This window comes from Erinaceus europaeus, chromosome 6 (genome assembly GCF_950295315.1).
Source record: "Erinaceus europaeus chromosome 6, mEriEur2.1, whole genome shotgun sequence".
Taxonomy (NCBI): Eukaryota; Metazoa; Chordata; class Mammalia; order Eulipotyphla; family Erinaceidae; genus Erinaceus; species Erinaceus europaeus.
This window is the reverse complement of record NC_080167.1, coordinates 52,320,290-52,344,947: the sequence shown is the minus strand read 5'-3', so window position 1 is coordinate 52,344,947 and position 24,658 is coordinate 52,320,290. Positions and strand designations below refer to the sequence as shown.

At 44.3% G+C, this 24,658-nt stretch overlaps 1 protein-coding gene and 1 long non-coding RNA gene across 3 annotated transcripts in view; one reads left to right on the top strand and one right to left on the bottom strand.

Annotated features, from left to right (window-relative positions):
• Positions 1-4,802, bottom strand: part of LOC132538932 (uncharacterized) — a 59,147-nt gene extending 54,345 nt beyond the window's left edge. Inside the window, exons 1-2 of the long non-coding RNA XR_009550254.1 lie at positions 4,334-4,802; positions 3,736-3,821 (exon numbers count right to left, since the gene is read on the bottom strand). This is a non-coding gene — a long non-coding RNA (uncharacterized LOC132538932). The remainder of the gene's footprint in view (positions 1-3,735; positions 3,822-4,333) is intronic.
• The window catches only part of FAM107B (family with sequence similarity 107 member B), a 215,851-nt gene that overhangs the window by 132,451 nt on the left and 58,742 nt on the right, over positions 1-24,658 (top strand). The window contains exon 1 of one of the 2 annotated variants that reach the window (XM_060192211.1): positions 4,880-5,061. The exons of the other annotated variant lie outside the window; for it this stretch is intronic. The gene's annotated coding sequence lies outside the window, so the exon portion shown is untranslated. Of the gene's footprint in view, positions 1-4,879; positions 5,062-24,658 lie in introns of those variants that run through there. 2 annotated transcript variants of the gene reach the window in all.

Below are 24,658 nucleotides of genomic sequence, written 5' to 3'. Positions count from 1 at the left end.
AATATTGTATATAAGGAGGATACATACCAAAGTGTGAGGTAAAAACCAACATGTTTAATTTTAAATTGATTTATTCTGCTCTGTTTCTCAGTCCCCAATGTTTGTCTGCACTTCCTTCAATTTTCCTTAGGAATGAATTCAAAATTCCCACAATGCCCAGGTGTTAAAGCTGAGTAGACTGGTGATTTTATGGGTGAGTGTGAGAATGGAAAATTATTACGTGCACTTTCCAGTAATGTGAGAACACATCACCAATGATAGATTAAATGACTCCAAAAACAATTCCAACGAGCATTTGTGTGGTATTTGGAGATAACAAGTCAGTCAAGGCCTGCCAGGCCAGCTGATAAACTGGGCTATCCATGGGCCTGGAGCACTGGCTCACCCATCCTCCCCAGAGCCCAGTGCATGTGCAGAACATGGACTCTACAGGATATCAGGTCTTGCTGAGAGTTTCACCTAGTGCAATCTGGGTTTCCAGACTTAGTCATTTGACAAATATCTCCCCTGAGCCTACCATGTTCTAGGCACCACTGGCTGGTATGGTTACACACACCTATACTACACTAGCTCACAGCCTCAAAGTTCCTGTTTAGAGGGTCTACCTGGAATGACTTTAGGGACTCCCAAACCAATAGTGTACTTGATATTACCTCCCTTGCATTTCTCCCTTGCCTCCCAAGATCTATTAGAATGTGAAATATTCAGTCCTAAAGTGTGAGCTTGGCAGATGGGTTGTCAGTGTCCTCTCTCTTATACCATTTATCTTTTATTTACTTCATGAGAGACAGAAGAGACTAGAGCACTGCAGCTCTGGCATGCCTTGTACCAAGGACTGAGTCCTAAATCTCAGGCATTCAAGTCCTGTGCTCTACCCACTGAACCATTTGTCTAGGTGCCAATATACAGTTTCTTCATAAATCTCAGAATCAAGCAGTTTAAAATAATATTTGGGGGGTCGGGCAGTAGTGCAGAGGGTTAAGCGCTCATGGCACAAAGCGCAAGGACCGGCATAAGAATCTGGATTTGAGCCCCCAGCTCCCCACCTGCAGGGGGGTCGCTTCACAGGCGGTGAAGCAGGTCTGTAGGTGTCTATCTTTCTCTCCTCCTCTCTGTTTTCCCCTCCTCTCTCCATTTCTCTCAGTCCTATCCAACAATGAATGACATCAACAGTAATAATAATAACCACAACAAGGCTACAATAAGGGCAACAAAAGGGGGAAAAATAGCCTCCAGGAGCAGTGGATTCATGGTGCAGGCACTGAGCCCCAGCAATAACTCTGGAGGCAAAAAATAAATAACTATTTGGTCTCCTCTTACCGTTTTTGGTTTAAAGGAAAGTTTAGTGACCAGGAGATGGCTCAGTGGCAGAGTGTAGAGCTTGCATGCATGAAACCCCGAATTTTATCCCTGGTACCACATATGCCTGAGCTGAGCAGTGCTCTCTGTCTCTCATGAAGTAAATAAAAAGTTCAGCTTAAAAGTTAAATTATGGTTCCTAATATAAGGAAAAGAACATGGCTGTGAGTTTGTGAGTATTTATACCTCAGTCCATGAAATGATTTGTATATTGGGGGCCAGAAGATAGCTTACCCAGTAGAGCATACATTTTACTATTTTCAAGGACCAGGGTTTAATCCAGCTACTATACAGAAACACTGGCACAGGGAAAGTTTCAAAAGTCGTGGAGCAGTGCTGCGGTTATCTCTGCTCTCTCTTTCTCTGTCTCCACCCTCTATCTAAAAAGAGTCTACTAGGAGCAGAGGAATCATGCAGGTATAAAGCCCCAGTGAAAACCCTGGTAGCAAAGCAAACTGACAAATAAAAATCATATTTCCCTCAAGGGCAGAGCAAAGGCTGTGTAGTTATTTGATGACAGCTGACACAGGTTCCCTCACCTGGCATGGTACAAGCTTCCCTAGGCTGATCTGGGGGTGGGGGGGGGCTTGCAGGGGGCAGACCACTCACTGGTGGGTTAGTGTTTTTCAAGGTTAGACTCCAGGATCTAATGTATGCTTCTTGTATGAGTCTGTTCAGGCTTAAACAACAGAGTATGTATTTCCTCATAGTTGCTCAGGCCACAAATCCAAGATCAAGGTTCCCACAGGGTGAACCTCTGGTAATACCTACTCCTGGCCTGCTGATGACTTCTTTCTAGCTGTGACCTTTTCTTGTGTGGGTGCACGGAGATCTCTGGTTTCTCTTCCTCTTTGTATAAGGTCACCAGTCTTACTGGACTAGGGCCCCATCCTTCTAACTTCAGCTGAGCTCAGTTACCACCCTAAAAGTTCCATTTCCAACTCAGTATTTGAATGTGTGTGTGTGTGGGGGGAGGGAAACACATGATTCATTCCCTTCATGCTTGCACGCTTGTTATATGTTAGATACTATATTGGGCATAAGAATATAAAGGTTATCTCCACATAAACAGACTGTGCTCAGGGAGGGCAACTAGTGATAACACAGTACAGTGACTGCAATCTTGCTAGGTGTGGGAGGGAAGCTCCTTGGAGGGAGCCTGGGTCTCAGAAAGGAGAGGAGCCCTGGGGTAGGTTGAAAGCAGAGGGTGAACACACAGAAGAACATACCAAGGGTTTAGGTTCTTGCACCCAGTCTTCACATCCACAAAACAGGGGTGTTTGGCACAAATAGCAGCCTGGCCCAGTGGATCCCTGACTATATCTGGGGAGTACAGGAAGAGCGCACTGAAGTGGCCAAGGCAATTAAGAAGAAGCAAGCTGTCCTATGAGGTAGTGCGCTAAGTTTTCATTTGACCATGTAGCTGGAATTGGACACCCATCTGTTTGTTTGTTTTTTATTCAATTTTGTTGCCCTTGTTGTTTTATTGTTGTAGTTATTATTGTTGTTGTTGTTGATGTCATCATTGTTGGATAGGACGGAGAGAAATGGAGAGAGGAGAGGAAGACAGAGAGGGGGAGAGAAAGACACCTGCAGACTTGCTTCACCGCCAGTGAAGCGACCCCCTTCCAGGTGGGGAGCTGGGGGCTCGAAACGGGATCCTTAGGCTGGTCCTTGTGCTTTGTGCCACCTGCGCTAAACCTGCTGTGCTACTGCCCGACTCCCACCCATCTGGTTTTAAGCAGAGCAACAGCCTGAGCAGATCTTCACTTGGATGGTTCCCCAGAGGAATGATTTGGATAAGCCCCTGAGATTGGAAGCTGGGGTAGTTAGTAGGCCACTGCCATGGTGTTCAGATAGATGGTAATGGCCAACTGTGGTGGGCGAGGCCAGTGGGGTAGGGAGGGGAGTGTCCAGGCACCATGTAGAATGTGAAGGAATTGGAAGTGACTCTCATGGGAAGTGTGAAGGGGAACCAAGGCTGGACCTTAAGGTTCTAGTATGGTGGCTGGTGGGCCCCGAGTTAAATGATACAATATTAGTTTGGGCAACACTATGGGTAGGAACAGTTTCTTGGGTTGGGCAGGAGCTTTATTTATTTATTTATTTATTTATTTATTTATTTATGTCATTGCTTGGGCTTCAAGGCTCTGGGCCAATTTTTCAGATAGAGAGAGAAGGACAAAAACACAGACAGGGAGGAAAGAAGGAAAGATATGACAGCACCAAAATTTCCTCTAGTGCAGTGGAAGCTGGGCTCAAACCTGGTTTGCAGGCATGGCAAAGCAGGCACCCACTATCCTTTTCCTCTCCTATCCCCCTCTCTATCTGATGATAGGTCCCTGGGACATAGCTCTTTCTGAGAACTCTACATACCTGAAGTCCCTGAGGCCCCAGGTTCGATCTCCAACACCATCATAAGTCAAAACAGTGCTCAGAGTAGTGCTCTGATGATGCATTCCCTATGTTGCAAAAAAAAAAAAAAATTAGCAAATAAATCTAAAAAAACCCCCCAAAACTAAAGCCTATTGCAGGTGGTCCTACCTCTGCAACTGGACTTTAGGAGCTAGAGATGGTCAGGCCTTCGAAGTTTCAAACACTTTTAATGTGTTTCCTGAAATTCATCATTGACATGACTTTTCTGTGTGATCACGACCCAAGCTATTTTAGTAAGAAAAGCTTCCCAATGAATAACTCTCATCCACTTGCCAATAAAACTAAAAAGCTTTTGATCTAAAATCCATTAGCCTACTGTACTTATTGTTTGTTACTCTGAAACAGATATCTAGTTTTGCATTTTCTGTGATTCAGACTCAGGTAAATAGTAATCTAAGAGACTGAGGGTTGGTTGGGCAAAGAAGCTGTTCGTAAGAAAACAAAACAAAGCAAACCAAAATAAAACCCAAGTCAGAGAGTAAAAATGGCGTAAAACAGCCCCTTCCTCCTTTGCACACAAATGTAAATCTGCACTTACCTTTCCATGAGCAGGGATAGAAATACATTTTCAGGTTACTACTTTCCAAACCCTGATGCCATCGTAATGCCTACAAAGACAGGGAGTCTGTCCCTTACTCTATTTGATTCCTTTGGAGTTTACCCCCTTGAGGTGTTGACAGAATTTCAATGGTGACAGTTTCTCTGGAGTGTCACAGGGGTGTCATGGAGAAGAAGAGACAGAGACGGGAGGGAGAGAAAGACAGCTGGGGTCAGGTCCAAATGATATTTCCCATTTCTTATCTGGTGACACTACTTGTTTTCCACTTCCAACATTTCGTCTTCTCTTTGGAGAGTTTCCGAGGCTGTCCAAAGTAAATCAACAGGAGAGAGAGAAAAAAAGGTGGGGGGAGCCACTTGGGCCAGCACCTCCAGACTAGCTCCTAGTATGGTGGTGGGTCCGGAGCGCCGGTTCTGCCTTCAGTGCGGGGGCGTGGCCGGGGCGGGATCTGACTAATCGGGGGCGTGATCTGCTCCCTATCCCCGCCCCTTCCCACCCCGTTCCTTAATTCGGAGGCGCGGGGCCACGGGGTGGTAGAGTCGACCTCCGCCTGCCTGCTCTCTCTGTGCTCCCCGCCGCGTACTGCCGGCCAGAGCCGCCGCCCGAGCTGCCCGAGCTGCCCAAGCTGCGCGAGCCGTCCCAGTCTTCGGAGCGCAGGGCGCCGCCAGGCTGCCCTGGGAGGGACCGCGCCTTTGTGCGCGCGAGAGGTAGGTCGCTCCCGCAATTACTTTGCACACAAAGACCGCGCGGGGAGGCGGGGGCCTGGCAGGCGACGCTGCAGCCCGACCCCAGCTTGGGGAGCCCGGAGTGGAATGGCCTCCCTCCCGCTTGCACCGGCGCTTGGCCGGGGATCCTTGCGCGCGCTGGGCTGGGTGGGCTTGTGCCCCGGAGCCTCGCCCGGGGAGGTCCGGGGCGCAGGGGCGTGGCGGGGAACGGGCACGGGGGACCCCCAGGGCCGGGGGTGCGGAGAGGCTGGGGGTGCAGTGAGGGAGCGGACCAGCGGCCACGCCGCTTGGCTCATTGTTGCTTTCTCCACCCTGAACGCTGGGCGCCTCGGTCTGGATCGCGGATGCGCTGTCTCAGGGGCTCCGCGCTGCCAGTGCCCAGTCCCGGCTGGCTGCTGACCCTCGCCCTTTGGGCTCCGGGACCTGAGCTCCCCTGGGCCCGAGCTTGCGCCCTGTGAACAAAGGAGGGGCCGCGGGGGCTTTGCCCCGCTGGTGGCCTGGAGGTGACCATGGCACTCTTGGCAAACAATCTGCAAGTAACTTTTACATTTTTGTTTTGACTCTTCTCTGTTTCTCTCGTGTCTGCGGCAGTTGTACCTAAGAGGTCCTGAAATGAGAATTCCCTTAATTTCTTCTCCATCATCATTATGCCTCCCGAGGGTGTTCTGGGAGATAGGGAGGACAAAGTTTTAACTTGGGGTGTAGAGGACCTCAACTTTCAAGCCCCCTGTGAAATGCCAGGAGGAACCCTGTTTAGAGGAGAAATGCCAACATCTTACTACTTCCCTTACAGTGAAAAGACTTACTTCGTTGACAGGAGAGCAAAGTTGTTATTCCCTCAGAAATGAGCTTGACATTCAGAGAAAAGGATGAGACGACTTCTTGGGCTCCCCAGCCCTGAACCCCAGTATTTCTGTCTAACTGGTACCTTCTTGTCCTTACCATCCCTTTGGTGATTTGAACTGGCTCCAAGTTGTTTCAAGTCTCAGTGGTATCTGGGGTTCCTGTCTAGAAATTTTTCAATTCAAAAAATTTCTGAATTTTTCAGCCTTGAAACTTGAGCATAACATTATGTATGTTTATTAAAACATTGAGGGTTAAATAACTTTTGCGATTCCCCCCCCACCATCTTGAGGCTAGAGGCATCTTTTATGACTTGGCTGTGTGTGTGTGTGTGTGTGTGTGTGTATAAATGTGTGAATAAATGAGGGTGCTACTGATTCTAATCCTTACCTGTGTCAAATATATCTCAAAACCTCACAGTTCTCCAATAGTGCTTGCCCCTTTCACACATGGTTAACACTAGCCAGTTTTTTGAAATATTTTCTTATGATCTGTCAAATAGACACCTATACAGAAAGCGAGGCATGGGGGAAGGGATAGACAACACAGTGTAATTTTCTCTTAATTTAAAGAAAAGTTTGGTGGAATTTATATCCCTTGTTTTTCACAGCTGTTTAGGATTGACTGCTTTTTTAAAAATGAATTTTATTTTTCAGCTTTTCAAATCTGTAGTCTGAGATTTATGACAAATGTGTGATGGATCTTTTAATTTTCCTGTAGAATTAGGAACAGAAGTGGTTTCATTGCTGGATACACAATTGCTTCAGAATACCATTACATTGAGAAAGCATAGGAAGGATTTCCCAATGAGTACTGAGTAGTTTTGAGTGTGTGCGTACTGTGAAAAGCAAAACAATGAACAAAAACAAACAAATAACAAAACAACAAAAAAACCCCATTGTTTAGCCACAGACTTTGCTACGGAATGCTTTTATCATTACATAAATGTATGTAATTTTCCACTTGTAAAAGTTTCACTTAGAGAGAGGTCCTAGAGACAACTGTATAGAAAATTGATCTTTAAGATGATGCAATACTTTTTGCAGTTAGAAGAATTTGCAAGAAGGAAGTTGTGGTAAGTAATGTCAGGTGCAGTCTTCCTTCCTGTTCCTAACTCTTCATCTGCTTGCATATTTTGGGTGTTTTTGCACTGAGATAGAAGTCTGTAAGTGAACGTGTGAAGTAAGGATCAATGAATTAAATACAGAAGTCAAAAAGTTCTAATACAAAAATGTAAAGAAACCCAAATAGGAAGTATCAGAATCATTTTTAAAAGTTTTATTTATAAAATGAAAATATTGACAAGACTATAGGATTAGAGGGGTACATTTCTACACAAGCCCCACCCCCAGAACTCTGTATCCAATCCCTATTCTTTATTCCTCTGGGAGTATGGATCATTGTGGGGTACAGAAGGTGGGAGGTCTGGTTTCTGTAATTGCTTCTCCACTGAACATGGGCATTGATTGGTAGGTCGATCCATACTCCAAGCCTGTCTCTCTCCCTAGTGGGACAGGGATCTGGGGAGGTGGGACTCCAGGACACATGGGTGGGGTCATCTGTCAGGTTGGCATTATGGTATCATCTGGAACCTAGTGGCAGAGTAATGAAACTGAAGGGTTGACATTCCACACCTGACATCTCTGGACATAGCCTGAAGTGAAGCATGCCGAGGTGGTACTGGTTGCATTGCTTAGGTTGGGATCAGCAGCTGCAGTATCTGTATGAATTGAGAGAAGCATGCAAGGAAGTGGGCTCCACCATAGAGGTTCTAGGGCTGGGAGAAATATGGGCTTTATAGAGAAAGGGGAAGATCCTGCTGTCTTAGGATTTAAGAAAGCAGTAGATAAGTTATTGCTATAACCAAGTTAACTCTTAATTTTCAGCCCTCCTGTGGTCTAGGTCAGTGTAAGCAGATAGCCACACTGGACCAGAGGGCAGAATTGAGTAGCACTTTTTTTTCACCGTCTGGGCAGAATTGGGGAGTAGTCCAGTGTTGGGGACTTGCTGATGCTATTGGTGACAGCCAGCCTTCTGTCCCCATGCAGTGGAGATCCCATGCCTGGGATGTTTGAAAATAGATTTAGTTCCATTCCTGAACAGAATAGGATATATGCTGTTACTTATTCATTCATTCACTCATTCATTTATTTTCTTGTTATTCATTCTATTTTTGTTTAATGTGTGGAAGAGAGGGAGCAGAGAGAGAGCTCTTGCCTTATGTAGTATTAGGGATCGAACCTGGGACCAGATTTAAAATGGATTTGCTTTACCTACTGAGCCACACTCCCAGATACTCATTGAATTCTAATTGTTTAAAAGTCACAAGATAAGTTTTTTTTTCTTTCTCTGGGAATGAGCAGTGCAAAAATTCTCTGATAATAGAAGTGTTGTAGATCAGTACTGCAGCCTAATGCTATTATTAATATTTTGTCTATACTGCCTTTCCAGATTTCTCAGTGCCTGGGTTTAGAGAAAGTGGGCCAGGAAGTGTGGTTGAGTAAGGCTGAGGTTTCAGACCTTTGTGGAAGACCCTATATATCTTGAGGACCCTTCTTTCTGCCTAAAGAAAATAACTGTGAGCTCCTACCTGTTTTGCATCTCATAGGGCACAGTGCCAGCGGTGGTCTGAGTGCAGACAGTGTCCTATATGCCTGGGGCCAGCAAGGGGTCACTTAATTCCTGGTGTAACTTGGCCTATGCTTTTATGTCCTTTATTTTTATTTTAAGAGGATGCAAATGGAACTTGATGTTAGAAATTTACTTATGAACTTATATTTATGAGAGAAAGGGAGACACTAGAGCTCTGGTGTCATTCAGCTCTGGCCACTTGTGTTGCTGAGGACTCACCCTGGGGCCTGTGAGGCCTCAGGTATTCAGGTCCTTTGCTTTAATGTTGAGCTACTCCTTCAGCCCAGCTTTTTTCTTTCACAAAATTCTTCTGCTCTTCCCCCCTTGCCCCGCCCCCTTTTCCTTTCTGTGCCACAAGTGCCTGGCCTCTCCAGCTAAACTTTTCCTTTCCTAATATTTTGGGAACTCAACCAAGAAGAACTCAAGCCTTTTCCCATCTGCTCTTATTGGTCCTAGTACTCCACTGGTAACAGAGAAAAATTCTCAGGCAAGTTGGCAGAGATGACCCTTTTGTCATGGTGAACCAGTTTGACTTCCTAGGGGCTATTTTCCAGACAGGTGGGGAAGCTGAGCTTCTCATTCATTTTTTTTTTAAATTTTTTAAATTTGTGATTAGCAGTGGGTTACAAAATATCATTCACTCTTTTTCATGTGACAGGTATTTACTATGAGCCACTTGGGGGCCTGGCACTGGCCTGGCATTGAGTACACTCTTTTTAAAGAATTGCACAAGAGGACCAGAGAGCTGGCTCATGGGTAGAGTGTCTACATTGCCATGCGTGAAACCCAGATCTAATCCCTGGCCACATGGGAGGTGCTCTGTTAACTAGAAGCTATGGTGTCTTCCCCTCTACCTCTACCCCCTCCAATATGAATGAAAAAAGTGACCTAGAACATTAAAATTATTGTACATGTGTGAGGCCCTGGTTCTGTAAGGTGGTGGAAGAAAGTATGTGTGTTTTGCCCAGGGCTCATCAAGTTTAGAGCCAGGGAGTCAGAACTTGGCTGAAAAGTTTGAGGACTGTTGGTTTCATCTAGAACTGAGCTGAGAGGTGGATTTAAGAATGACTGGAATATGAACTGGAATATATTCCAGCAATCTCGATGAAGGTAACTTCTAAGGCAAGTGCCCAAAAGCCAGTTGTGATGTGGACATTTTAGTTCAGGCTTCCCTGAGTAACTTTTAACGTATACAGGGGGCCAGCCAGCTATATCTCAGTATGGATTAAATGTTGATGGAGGCTATGCTTGGTGCTCTAGGCTGTCTAAAAATAACTGAGTAAAGTATATTGAAGTCATTTATGCTTCAAATTCCCCACATATTTGAAGAGTATATTGAATTGAGTCTCTAAATGGATATATAAAAAGTATTAATTGTGTTTCAGTATGACTTGGTACATAAATCATTCTTGGATAATATTTCCAGAGAGAACGAGTGACTCTGCTGACTATTATGTAATACCTGCTATTGTGAGTTAAGAGGTTTCTAATTCATTAGCTTCATAAATTTGAAGAACAACTTTGTTTTCATATGCTCAAGTAAAAACTGTCATGAGTGAGTGAGTGAGAGATTGAGTGAATGAATTCTGGGGTTGGGGAAAGGGTTTATTGGAAGACTTCAGAAGGATTTCCCAGTGTAAGTGACTTGGAGGAAGGAAAATGGGGGACATGCAGGAAAAGGAGGCTCTTAGCGTTGGGACTTTGGGTGGACTTTTCAAAAGCATGCTTCATTCAAAGATTCATTGCAGGTGAAAGAGCTGGTGGTGAGCAGTGGTAGACAGTGGCGTGGTCTGTGCTTCCTGGTGTTAGGTGGGTCCAGGAAGGTGTGCGGTGTGGGGATAGTCATGTTCCCCCCATACAACAATGTCTGGAGTGTGAAGGGAAGCCTCCTCTTAGACTGGTAAAATATGCACTCTATGGCTTATCGAGGCTTTTTCTTTTTTAAAGAATATTTTATTATTATTATTTTTTTTTATCAGAGCACTGCTCAGTCTGGCTTATGATGGTGTAGGGGGTTAAACTTGGGACTTTGGAGCCTCAGGTGTGAGAATCTCTGCATAACCACTATGCTGTCTCCTCCTGCCTTATCCAGGTCTCTTGAAGGAATGGCAAAGAGATTTATGTGATTGGAACCAGGCTGGGAGCTGTGGGGGAAGGGGGGACAGTGGGGTCAAGATGGACAAGGTCGAGGTGGCAAGGACAAGGACATATCTGTGCTTTGCTGATAGGAGACACAGGAGGGTTTTGAGCATGGGTAGGGAAAGCTGGACTTGGGGTTTGTAACTGCCCCTCTGGCCACAGAGGATGGCAGAACTGTACAGGGGCAAGTGAGGAAACGGGTGCCCATGGGAGGCATTTGCAAATCCTTGGGACTTACCTTGACCAAGTGGAGAAAGGGTTGGACTCCTGAGAGATTTTGCAGATGGATCCATCAGGACTTGCTAAGGAGTTGGAGCTGATATGCCAAAGAGAAAGAAGCAGTGTGACATCCACATTTTTCAGCCTCAGCTACTGGGTAAAGAATGGTGTCATTTATGTGGTCCGGGAGGTGGCACAGTGGATAAAGCTTGGACTCTCAAGCATGAGGTCCTGAGTTCAAAGATCAATCCCTGGCAGCACATGTACCAGACTGGTGTCTGGTTCTTTCTCCTCCTATCTTTCTCATAAGTAAATAAATAAATAAATAAATAAATAAATTCTTAAAAAAAAAAGAATGGTGTCATTTATTGATTGGGGAATTATGTACCACTCATGGCAGCCTCTGCTATTAGTGCCATTTTGATTTCCTTTTTTTTTTTTTAAAAAAAATTCTTTATAGGGAGATTAATAGTTTACAGTGATAGTAAAATGCAATAGTTTTTACATGTATAACATTTCCATATAACAATACCCCCACTAGGTCCTCCTCTGCCATCATGTTCCAGGACCTGAACCCTCCCCCCCCTCCCAGAGTCATTTACTTTGGTGCAACACACCAACTCCAGTCCAGGTTCTTCTTAGTGTTTTCCTTTCTGATCTTTTCAACTTCTGTGAGTGAAATCATCCCATATTCATCCTTTTGTTTCTGACTTATCTCACTTAACATGATTTGACTTCCCCTTCTCCCCTTTTTAAAAATCATTTATTTTTACTTTTTTGAGGGAGAGGGATCAGAGAGCACTGCTCGGATCTGGGATGGAAATCAAACCTGGAGCCTCATGTGTGATAGTTTTGTAATGTTGAGCTGTTTCCCTGGCCCATTTTGATTCTCATGTCACAGATGTGGAAACTGATGATTAGATTAGTAGAAAGTTTGTTAGGAAGGAGCTGAGTCAGAGTTGGGCTCCACATCTGATTCTTGTCTAAGTCTTAATTATTTTTGCTTTGCTCTGTAAAATACCTGAATTTCTCTTATAGCCAACCAGTAAACATATACCCATTTTGTTCTTTTTCCTTTTTATGTCAGTAGGATTATCATCAGAAATTTGTGTCTGCATGGTTCCCCCATTCCCTGTGGACTCATTCCCCACTCCCTCCTGCCAAACACACACACAACACACACACACACACACACACACACACACACACACACACACACACACACACACACACACACACACGGGTGGGGGGGGGAGAGAGGAAAACAGGGAGAGACAGACAAATGTCCCCCATTCAGTTGCCTTCATGGAGGGTCAAACCCAGGTCCCTCATGCATGGCAGGCAGTCTGTGCTCTACTGAGTGACTTGAGGTTTAATTAATGTGCTTTGCAATTCACCCATTGTAAGTGTATAGTTTCATGATTTAGTAAATGTGTTCAGTAGAGCAGCCTTATCACCCTTACCCAGTTTTAGACCCCAGTCAATTCTGCTTCCATCTGCTTAGCCCTAAGCAAACACTATTTTCTCCTCTGTCTCTAGAGGTTAGCTTTCTCTGGCAGTTTTATGCACAGAGAATCCTACAATATGTGCCTTTGGTGTCAATTTTGTTCATTTAGCAGAATGTTTCTGAAGTTCACCCACCATTCCACAGCATGTCTCTTTTATTTATTTTTGCCTCCAGGGTTATTGCTGGGGCTCAGTGCCTGTACCATGAATCTGTTGCTCCTGGAGGCCATTTTTCCCCCCTTTTGTTGCCCTTGTTGTTTATGTTATTATTGTTGTTATTGCTGTTGCTGTTGGCTAGGACAGAGAGAAATTGAGAGAGGAGAAGACAGAAAAGCAGAGAGATAGACACCTGCTGATCTCCTTCACCGCTTGTGAAGCGACCCCCCTACAGGTGGGGAGCGGGGAGCTCAAACCAGGATCCTTTATGCCAGTCCTTGCACTTCATACCATGTGCGCTTAACCCCTGTGCCTGGACCCCTCCACAGCATGTCTCTTTAGGAACAGTCTTTGCCTTTGCTAGAAAGATACTCATAAGAATAACTTCCACTGAGACAGGCCTAAAAAGGTGATGGAAGAAATAATCTTGAATATTTATATGATACTAAGTTTTCCTTCATGCTTGACTCTTCTAAGTCATTCTACTAGGGAAGTACCATAGTGTTTCCCCAACAAGGAAATCAAAGCTTAGAGATGATAAAAAGGTTACCCAAAAAATTAAGTGCCGGGATCAAACAGATCAAAGCATCTGCGAAACTGCTTCACTGTGTTTGTAAAACTTTTCATTTCTTAGCTTGGAATCCTAAATGGAGTAGTGCATCTGTCAGGTCAATTGAAAATGTTCATCTTAAGGAGAATATTGGTATTGCATTTTTACTTGGCATTACCATCTGGAAATTGTAGTGCCTTAAAATGAATCATTTGGGAAGTAGCTTTCTTAGCCAGTGTGTGAAGATGGTGCCCAATTAAAAACACATAATTATGTTGTTAGTCAGAGCTTGTGTGTGTGAGTTATGTTTAAAATATTATGTTTACCAGAATTGCCATTTTTGCATGAAGTGCCCCCAGGCAATTGCTTTATTATTAATGGATGGAATTTAATTAGGAACCACACACTTTTCAAGATGTTTATATAATTATACACTAGTACATTTTCTCCTTTTTCTAACATATTTGAATTTAAACAGTATATTTTCCTGCTCATGCAAAATCTATGATAGAGTATTTCATGTTCCCTGCTGAGGAGGGAATGTTTTTTTTGTGTGTATCTCAGAATTCTAAAAATTTGAAAATATTTTGAACACCTGCTGTCTATCAGTATCAGTCTTTATCTTTTTTTTGTATTTATTTTCCCTTTTGTTGCCCTTGTTTTTTTATTGTTGTTGTAGTTATTGATGTCATCATTGTTGGATAGGACAGAGAGAAATGGAGAGAGGAGGGGAAGACAGAGAAGGGGAGAGAAAGATAGACACCTGCAGACCTGCTTCACTGCCTGTGAAGTGACTCCTCTGCAGGTGGGGAGCCGGGACTTGAACTGGGATCCTTAGGCCAGTCCTTGTGCTTCACGCCATTTGCGCTTAACACACTGTGCTACCACCTGACTCCCAATATTTATCTTTAAAATAATAACTATGGGGCCAGGTGGTGGCGCACCTGGTTGAGTGTACGTGTTACAGTGCGTGAGGACCCAGGTTCAAGCCCCTGGTCCCCACTTGTAGAGGGAAAGCTTCACAAGTGGTGAAGCAGGGTTGCAGATGTCTCTCTGTCTCCTTATCTCCCTCTTCCTCTCAATTTCTGGCTGTCTCTATCCAAAAAATAAAGATTAAAAAATAATAATATCAACTAGATTGGTGAGAGCTAATTAACTATGGTGACTGGTAACCATTTTTGAAATAGTTACTAACTTTAGACCAGAATTCTGCTCTGAGTTTTTGGCAAGACATGTTTTATGAGTGCCTCAGCCTCCTTGCCTGCTGAAATGGAATTATAGCATTGTGAAACTATGTTTGGCTCACCTTTCATTTTTAGGGATTTTAAAATTATAGTTCCAGCTTACTCCTTCAAACGAGCAAACAAAAACACTGCACTTTATTTACAAACACCTGTTTTTAAGAGTATAGAATGAAGAACATTAGGTTAGGTTAGGTAGTAATCTTTGGTTTGCAGCTGCAGGACTTAGCACGTGTCACTTCATTTTGGACCTGCCCTTTTTTTTTCAAACAGTGTAAATAGATTTCATGTGAAATGTATGGGTGTTTAGAAATCTACTGGCAGCAGTCTTGGGCTGAGGAACCTGTAAATAGCCTCTTACATAGATAGCTCAGTCGTTCCCTCTTCTGGTACTGCCAACCACGGAATCTTCTAAATCTTCCTTCCTGAATTTCCCCTTCCTTTGCTGAGTGCTGGGTGTGACCAGCTACCCATGACCCAATTTCTGCTCTTTCAGTTGAGTGGTGGAAGGTACATTTCCACAACTTCAGATGGCAGGGGTTGAGGGCGACCCAGCAACCTGTAGCACTCCCAGTCTCTCCAGCATTGATTTCCACCCATAGTTGCTTAAGAATATCTTCATGGAGGCTGGGCAGTGGCACACCTGGTTGATTGCACATATCACCATGTTCAGGGCCAGGTTCAAGCTCCTGGTTCCCATCTATAAGAGGGAAGCTTCATGAGTAGTGTAGCAGTGCTACAGGTATGTTTCCCTTTCTCCATTTCTTTTTTTTTTTTTCCTCCAGGGTTATTGCTGGGCTCGGTGCCTGCACCATGAATCCACCGCTCCTGGAGGCCATTTTTCCCCCTTTTTGTTGCCCTAGTTGTTGCAGCCTTGTTGCGGTTATCATTGCCATTGTTGATGTTGCTTTGTTGTTGGATAGGACAGAGAGAAATGGAGAGAGGAGGGGAAGACAGAGAGAGGGGCAGAGAAAGATAGACACCTGCAGACCTGCTTCACCGCCTGTGAAGCGACTCCCCTGCAGGTGGGGAGCCGGGGGCTCGAACCGGGATCCTTATGCCGGTCCCTGCGCTTTGCGCCACGTGGCGCTTAACCCACTGAACCACCGCCCGACCCCCCCCCCCTTCTCCATTTCTATCTCCTCTTCCTTCTCAATTTCTCTCTGTCCTATCAAATTGGAAAGAAAAAAAAATCTTCTCGGACAACTTCTCCAAACCCTGAGTTTGGAAGAAAGCCCACACACTGCAGTTGATCAGTATACTTCTAGAATCATTTAGACTGCAGGACAGCTGCTGCTTCTTTGCCACCCTTTCCCCCTATGGTACTGATTTGATGGAATAATCAGGTTATTGTAGAATGTCCCATACTCAGGATTTGACTGGTAGTTTTCTTCTTTGTAATTACTTTAACATTGGTTTGCAATACTGTGATTTTAAGAATGTAGTTTCATGTGTGTGTATTTATATAGTTAAACCAGTCACTACACCCAACACCAAAGTTCCTGTGCCATCACAGTACTTAGACTCCTTCTCCCCGCCCCCCCCCCCGCAATTTCCAAAGAAATTTGGTCATTTTCTTTTAAACTTGAACCTCTATAGTTTCTGTATTTATGTCAACTTGTAATTAGCACAAAAGCTTGATAGATTCATGTATAGCTATCCTTTTTTTTAGACTTTAAAATATTTGTTAGGAAAGAGAGGAATTGAGAGGGGAAGGAGAAAGAGGGAGAGGGAGAGAGATTGCTCACTTATGAAGCTTCCCCCCTACAGGTGGGGATCTGGGGTTCAAACCCAGGTCCTTGTGCATGGCAATATATGCACTCAACCAGATACATCACCACCTGGCTCTTCATGTACAGCTTTTCATAGGCAAAAATTAATTTGTTGTTGTTGTGTGTTTCACGTTGCATCATCTCAGGAAAAAAGCTTATTTCCTTTGTCCAGATGTGGGCTTGATCATTAAGTACGTGGCCAGTTTGGCCTTTCCCTATGAAATTCCTCATCATCCTTTATTCCAGTGCCTGCTAGCACCTATTGAAGACTACTGCCCGAATTAATTGTTCCATTAGTCGTTGTTGGCTCTTCTCCCTTAATGAGCATGTTAGGGAGTGTGAGAGGAGATTAAAACAGGCCATGGTGTCACAGAAAACTGTTGACATTGATGCAGCTTGGGGACACTCGAGGATTAATAGAGAAGCAGAGATTGGCCTGACTTCCTCTCATTAGAGCTAATTACCACCTGCACCATCTTTTATGCATGCTACCATGCCACGTCACTGCTACACCAAGCCTTGTTTAGCAGCCATGATAAATTCTGTCCTCTTAGGCCAGCTGCTATTTACAGAATTTGTGTGTCTGACCTCCACCTAAACTAGGAGATTACCACACAGACCTCCATCATGGTGAGGAGCATAGGAGATTCTCCCTTTCCTTTATTCTTTAATATTTCCTGACATTTCAGTCCCAACTTTCCTTAGGGAAGAGAATCTAAGCCTCTGGCTGGGCAGGAAGCCCAGTGGTAGAGCACATGCCTTGCATTTATGAGACCTGGGTTTGATCCTCAGCACTGGCAGGAGGAGGAGGATGCTAATTGTGGAGTAGTTCAGTTTCTGATCTGCCCAACTATAAGAATAATGGATGTCTAGAGGCAACTTGTACCTTCACTGTCAAGATTGGGGTCATGAGGTTACTATAGTATTTCAGCTGGAAGGAACTAGAAGCTCATTTAAAAGATGGTGACCATAGCAAATGAGTTTAAATAATTTAGAAAGATGTACTTACTTATTTTTATAAGAGAATAAGAGAGACCAGAGGGGCTGGGTGGTGGTACACCTGATTGAGCACACACGTTACAGTGTTCAAGTGCCCAGTCCCCACCTGCAGTGGAAAAGCTTTGTGAGTGGTGAAGCGGTGCTGCAGGTATCTCCTTGTGTCTTTCCCTCTCTACCTCCCTCTTTCTCTCGATTTCTGGCTGTCTCTATCTAATAAATAAAGATAAAAAAATTTTAAAAAGAGACTAGTGCATTGCTTCTGGCATATAGTGATGCTGGGGATTGAACCTAAGGCCTCAGCGTGCAAGTCCTGTGCTCTAATGCTGAGCATCTCTCCTGCCCCCCAATGAATTTAATAATTTATGTGAACTCTACTACTACAAAGTCACAGAGTACACCAGCAGTTTGATTTGGGCCTCAAGGTTTGAGAGCCACTGGAGAATGGAAATCTACTGATTGCTCCTGTGCCAAGTCCATCTTACTCTGGCGTCATTGTGCTCCTGGAAGCCACCCTGAGAGGGGGCATTATCACTAAGCCATTTAGATCTGGGGGCCCCATAGGCACAGAGCTGGGATTAGGGTTTGTACTTGCAACCTCGCTCTTGTTCTTGAATGGATCATATCCCTGACCAAGAAGTTACATTAGAAAGCGATGAAAGCAGCCTAAAATAATTTGAAATTTAAGCTGCCCTGCCATTGTCACAGCTGGTTAGACCCCGGAGAACCATAGAACCAAGAGCTCACTGAATCTATACCCTTCATTCTTTTGTGAATAAACCAATGCTTAGATATGTTAAGTCACTTGCCCAGACTGTGTAGCTAGTTATCCAGAGTTGGAACGAAAAGTTGTCCTAGAATAATGGTCACCAACACTTGTGTTTTCCTTATGCGAATTTCAAATGCTTGACTTGCTCTGTTTCTGAATGTAGGCCTGTTGCTGACCATATTTTAGTGTGGAGAACACTATAAAGTGTGCAGATGTCAGGAGTTTATACAGGATTGCAGAACTCAGCTGGATTCACTTTAGGAAGGTGCACTTTGTTTTGTGGGACTTTCTGCCTCCTCCTCTCTCTGCCTTCCTCCTTGCCTCTCTTTTTTCTTCTTTCCTTCTTTCCCTTCTCTGTCCACTCTTTTCTATTCCTCCTTCCTATTTATTATTACATTGCTAGTATTGTTATTCCTTATTAGAGGGAGACCATACTCCTAACAGCCCATAATCATCACTTTTTCAGGGCTTTCTCTATACTTTTAAGGTTTGTCTGAAGCCCACTAGGTTCAATTTATGCTCAGTGCAGAGTGATGCAGTCAATAAGTGGAACACATATTTAAATAGTTACTAACTGAAATGCTTCTTGGTGTTTGTGAAAGCTTTTGAATGATAGGTAGCTCAGAACTCTTAAAAGATATCATAGTAGGTTTTAGTTTATTGTGTTTTTCTCTGTCAAATACTTTGTGCTGACCCAAGTCTTTATAAAAATAATTCTTAAGAGCACTACTTAACAACATAGAATAATAATAAGCTACAAATCTTTGAGCTATCTCTGTGGGGTACCTTACAAATGGCACTAATCCTACACTGCTGAGAGTCCTACCTTCATGACACGATTCCCTCCACAGGCCTAACCTCTTAAACCCCTTGGGTTGGGAGCTGGAGTTTCAATATATGAACTGAGGGAAGCAGCAGATATTCAGTTCACAGAATGGGATGAGGTAAACAAAGGTTCAGAATCTCTGGGCAGGCAGGGTTCTTAGACATAGAAAGGAGTTCTGAAAAGAAGGAGGTGAGGTCAGGAGGAAATGCTGAGGATAATTGAGTGTAAAGCAGAGGGTAGAATCAGGCCAGTGGATCCCCCATATCCAGGAGTCCACGGTGAGGGTAAGAAAAGGTTCCTAGCTGATCTGTTTGTGGGCTCCTGTAACAATATAGGAACTGATTTCAGATCAAGGGCAGCCTGACCCACCAAACAAGAAGCTCAGGGTCAGAAGTTAGTGGCAGGCGACAACCCACTTGGTCCTACAGACAGAAAGACAGAGGGAGAGAGAGAGAGGATATCTTCTATTTTGTCTGGGATGAACTGGCCTAGCTCTCACAGTATGTGAGTGAGCTCAGGGCCATCCATATACATGAAACATTGAGCAGGCTCCTGGCTCAACTTTGTTTATTGTTTTATTACTTAACTAATTTTTGCAGGAGAGGGGGTGGTGAGGAGTGAGGAGTGGGAAAGGCACCATGCCACTGCTCCACCATCCATGGAGCTTCCCCCAGTACTATTCGATGATGTACCCATGTGGTGCCTGGGTTTGGACTGGGCCCTTCCACATGGTAAGGTGCATTCTCTACTGGGTGAGCTATTTCCCAGCCCCTGGAACATGTCCTCTTTACCTGTGTCATTAGGGGAGTCTTCTCTGCACTCCACAGTGACTGGGTACAGGTGATGATAGCCCTCCTTGGCTGCAGAGAAGTATTAGTTTCGTGTCTGAGTGATAATTCTCATCAGGGGAGTGAAAGCCAGGAGTTTTTGCCACGAGCCCAGGGCTTCCCTGTCTCATCAGGGGAACTTGGCTGCCCTCTTTGTCTCTTTGTTATATGAACTCTAAAAGAGTACTATTGGTTACGTTTTCCATCATTTTTGCTCTTGTTTATTATGTTTTCATGACTGCCTTGGCAGTGATCCACTGATGCTGTAAACTTGAACACAGTTGGCCCAGAAGCATCTGTTAATTGTGCCTCTTTGCCTGTTACTCCTCAGGAGACTTTGCTTTTTCTGGGGGCTCCATAAGGTGCAGTACTAACACTTTGGTGGTAGAGACTGGTGAAAGGAGAGAGAGAGACAGAGACACACAGAGAGAGAGAGAGAGAGAGAGAGAGAGAGAGAGAAAGTAGGAGGAGAAGGTGCTTACTGCCTTTTACTCTTTCGACTGATTAGAAGAGTTTTGAAAAGGCCGTTTGTATGTCTGGATATTGGGAGTGGGGTAGTAAGGTGGAGTAAGTGGCAGGGTGCTATTTAGGTGCTCTTGGCAGTAAACCGCTGGGCGCTTCTAGTTCCCTTTGGCACATTTTTTTTTTCTTGGTAAGAACTTCATTCCATAAGAGTTGGTGCTCTTCTTTGTAGTTCTGCATAACTACTTGGACACTAGCATCACCCAGGACGCTGCTGTGGTTTAGGACTACATGGCTTGCAATGTAAATGAATGAAACACTTAGAGAATTTGTATGACAAGGATGAGAAAGCATGATTAGTCTACACAGCACCCCTGCCAGAAGTGTGTTGCCCTGAAGATTTCTCTCCCAGTGACTTGGTCATTGACACTGAGGATGGAACCTTGACCTAATCTCAGCTTACAGCATTGGTGTTTGTGGCCAAGTAAATGCTGCTGTTTTGGATCAGGCAGTGGACAGAAGTCAGACCCATGTACTCCCTGGCTTTCTAAAGCCCTATTCTGCTCAGCCTCTTCATCATTTTTGTTTCAGACTGAGCATGTGGATGTCTCCATTTGAGATCTCTAGGAGTAATAACTTTAAAAAATTTTTTTATTTATAAAAAGGAAACATTGACAAAACCATAGGATAAGAGGGGTACAGCTTTGCACAGTTCCCACCACCAGACCTCCGTATATCAACCCTTCCCCTGATAGCTTTCCTATTCTTTAACCCTCTGGGAGTATGGATCCAAGATCATTGTGGGATGCAGAAGATTCAAGGTCTGGCTTCTGTAATTGCTTTCCCACTGAACATGGGTGTTAACAGGTAGCCTGACTCTTTCCCTAGTGAGGAAGGGCTCTGGGGAAGTGGAGCTCCAAGACACATTGGTGGGGTTGTCTGTCCAGGGAAGTCTGGTTGGCATCCTTCAAGCATCTGGAACCTTGTGGCTGAAAAGAGTTAATATACCAAGCCAAACAAATTGTTGGACAGTTATGGACCTAAAGGCTGGAATAGTGCAGGTGAAGCGTTGGCTGGTGGTGGTGGTGGTGGTGGGGGGTGTCCTCCATTTTGTAGATAGCTAGTAGGCATATTTTAGTTATATTTCAAAGAGCCTGTAGCTATACTAGTATTTTTTATTTATTATTTTTTTTTGCCTGAGCCTGAAATCTGATATGCAGGTGAATCCTAATTATTGTCTGGGGAGATGATGTCATGGCTGGGAAAAGGACCAGAAAGCTGGATCAGGGAAGAGAATAGCTCCCCAATATGGGAAAGAGGTATAAATATTACTGTAAACCCCATCAATTTGATGTGATCTGGGGCCCTTAATTAGCTTAGAAGCCTGTGTGACGTCTGCATCCCTCTATATCTGAGCTCACATTCTGTGGTCATGAGTAGGAACATTCCAAGCTGCCCCAATATTGACCCATCTTCCTCAGGTGTAGCATAGAGTATGTTGTCCATCTTAACCTTTGGAGGATGGAACATTCTCTACCATTGTTGATCCAGGTTGAGGGCAAGGTCCTATGGGGGCCCACAAAGGGGTCTATTTTGTTGTTCCTGATAGAGATGACTGGTAACAATGGAGAGAGGGATTTATTTGAGGTTTAGGCCCATCAGGTCTGTTTGGGAGACTCAGGACTCCCAGATTAGGGCCCCAGCTGGTGGAATGGCCTGAAAGTGACTAAAGAGTCATCGTTAAAGTATGCCAGTCTCTTGCCCTTATTCAGCTTTTGCAGTCCTTGCTTTGCTAAGGTTAGCTTTGGAGTGAGTGAGAGAACTGTAATAGGAAGTAGGTGAGGAGGGTATCTAAGTCTAAGTAAACACTATTTCATTATGAATTTGATACTGACTCACTAAAGACTATTGTGTATTTTTGCTTTCAGGTACATGTTTTACCCTAATTTATAGATACATGTGAACAAATGCTCTATCTTACTGGACCTGGCCTATATCTAGGTTTTGGGACTTTGTTAGGAAGTGAACCTCCTGGAATGGAATTAGAGACTACCATCAAAGGAAAGGTCTCACCCGAGTGATAAGGGTGAAGGTTTGGCAATCCATGCCTGATGTCTCTGTACACAGTCTGAGGTGAAGCATGCTGAGATGGTACTCGTTGCATTGATTAGGTTGGAATCGGCGGATGGAATATCATTTGGCCTGACTTGAGAGAAACATGCAGGGAAGTGAGCCAGAGGTTCCAGGACTGGGAGAAACATAGGCTCTGTAGACAAAGCGGGAGATTCCTGTTGTCTTAGGAAAGAACTTCTTTTTATTTTTACTCATAAACTTTTTTTTTTTACCTTAATACTACACATTTCTGTTAATTGTGGTACCTCTGCAGGCAAGTGTTAAGTACATCCACTGAGCATCTTCCTGGTGTGAACTTTCTTTTAAAAAAGGTAACCTTAGGTCTGTGAAATAGCTCAATTAGATAGTGTGATGCTTTGCCATGCACACAACCCAGGTTTGAACCCAGACCCTACTGCACTGAAGGAAGCTTTGATGCTGTGCTTTCTCTTTTCCCCTCTCTGCCTCTAAAATAAAATGGGTTGTCGGAAAAGTCATGACTTTCCCCCCCCGCTTTTCTATACAAAAATGCACCATGACTTCTCTGAAAACCTAATAAATACATAAATAAAAGGCATTACTTCTTTGTGATGTATCATTTCAATCCCAAATGTCCTGAGCTCAACGCCTCCTCCCCACTCCCACCCCTCCCAAGCATTGTCTCATATTTTGTGTCCCCAGGTCCTCAGACCCTAAGACTTGTGACATATGACCATATGTTCAAAATATAGAAAACCCTTCCAATGAGTGGATGATTTGGCCTGTTTTTGTGTTTTTCTTTCCTGTGCTTCTTCTGCCTGCTTCCTTTGTGAACTTTTCTCCTTCCTTTGTGGCAGCTAATGTGGACAAGTAGATATGAGATTGGTTGGGTGCGTCCTTTTCTTTTTCCTCTGTCCCCACCCATTGTATCTCTGTGACACTGGTGGGTTGGGTGTAGACCACAGCTTCTATGACATTAAAAACAACAGCAACAAAAACTTAGAACACCTGAAGAACTGTGCATCTTGCTTGCTATATCCCAGAGAAGAGTGATTCTTCAGATACAAAAGGAGCACGCTGGTGGTAGGTAGTACACCCAAGAAGGAGAGCTGATCCCCTCCCCCCGGTACCCCCTGATCCATTCTGGGGTCCTTGTACATCAGGCTTTTCCTGCAGTTTTTTTTTTTTTTTGCCTCCAGGGTTATTGCTGGGGCTTGGTGCCTGCACCACAAAATCACTGCTCCTGGAGGCCACCCTTTCCCCTTTGTTACCCTGGTTGTTTTACCATTGTTGTGGTTATTATCGCTGCCATTGATGCCATTATTGTTGGATAGGACAGAGAGAAATGGAGAGAGGAGGGGAAAACAGAGGGGGAGGGAAAGAGAGACACCTGTAGACCTGCTTACCACCTGTGAAGCGACCCCTGCAGGTAAAGAGCTGGGGGCTCGAACCGGGATCCTTCTGTGGTCTTTGTGCTTTGCGCCACGTGCCTTTAACCCTCTGTGCTACCACCTGACTCCCTTTATCTTAGTTTTTTGAAGGGGGAGGAGGTAGGTTGAGAGGGAAGAGACACCATAGCGGTTCTCCACCACTCAGGGAGCTCCTGTTGCTGTCCTTAATCCTCCCAGGTGGTGCCAGAGTTTGAACCCAGGAACTCTTACATGACAAGGACTGTGCTATACTGAGTCAGCTATGTATCGGCTCAGTATCCTGCAGCCTGTTTCCTTTTGCCAAGTGGGAGTTGATTTCAGACTATAACACCTGCAGGGGGCTACAGCCTCATAGCTGTCCTCTGTGTACTCCTGGTTGGCTTGAGAAGGCTGTGACACAGGATTGTTGTATGCATCTTTCCATTCAGTTGATGTCCACCATATCCAGAACTTGGATCCTTGGTCAACTTTTTCTTCAGGTACTGGAGTGAATCAGAAGCAGCTTCTGAGCCTGCCACCTCCCTCACCTCCTCTCCAGCCACCTTGGGCTTTGTCTGCTTCAACCACATTGGCCTCTGCTCCTTCTGTCCTGAGCAAGCCAGGTAACTGTTTCAGAAACAATTAAGGAAGGATCTTTCGTCTCATTGAATCATATTATTTACTTAATACTTCATACATGGAGTGGGTCTCTCTCTGTCTCCCAGGTGTTTGTTCTCAGAATTTTCCTGTTGGAATGAACAGAAAATGAGCCATAATGTTTATAAAGTCTTAAGATGAAATTTATGCACAAAACTCTTCATGTTTATCTCGCACCTGAAAGAACACATTCTCCACTTTTTGGATGGTTGGACACTAAAGATAGTGATAAATTGCAGTGAATTAAAGTGCCACATTCTAGAGACTAGCATTTGATTCTATCATAGCTAGTTGCTAATGATAGTGACCTGGTAGGTGGCTGAGTGGATAGAGTGCTGGACTAAACATGAGGTCCTAAGCTTGATCCCTGGCATCACAGAGTGATGCTGTGGTTCTCTCTTTTATCCTTTCTACCCTAAATAGATCTTAAAATAAATAAATACAGACTTAAAAAATAATTATCAGTGATATCAGAGACATTGTGT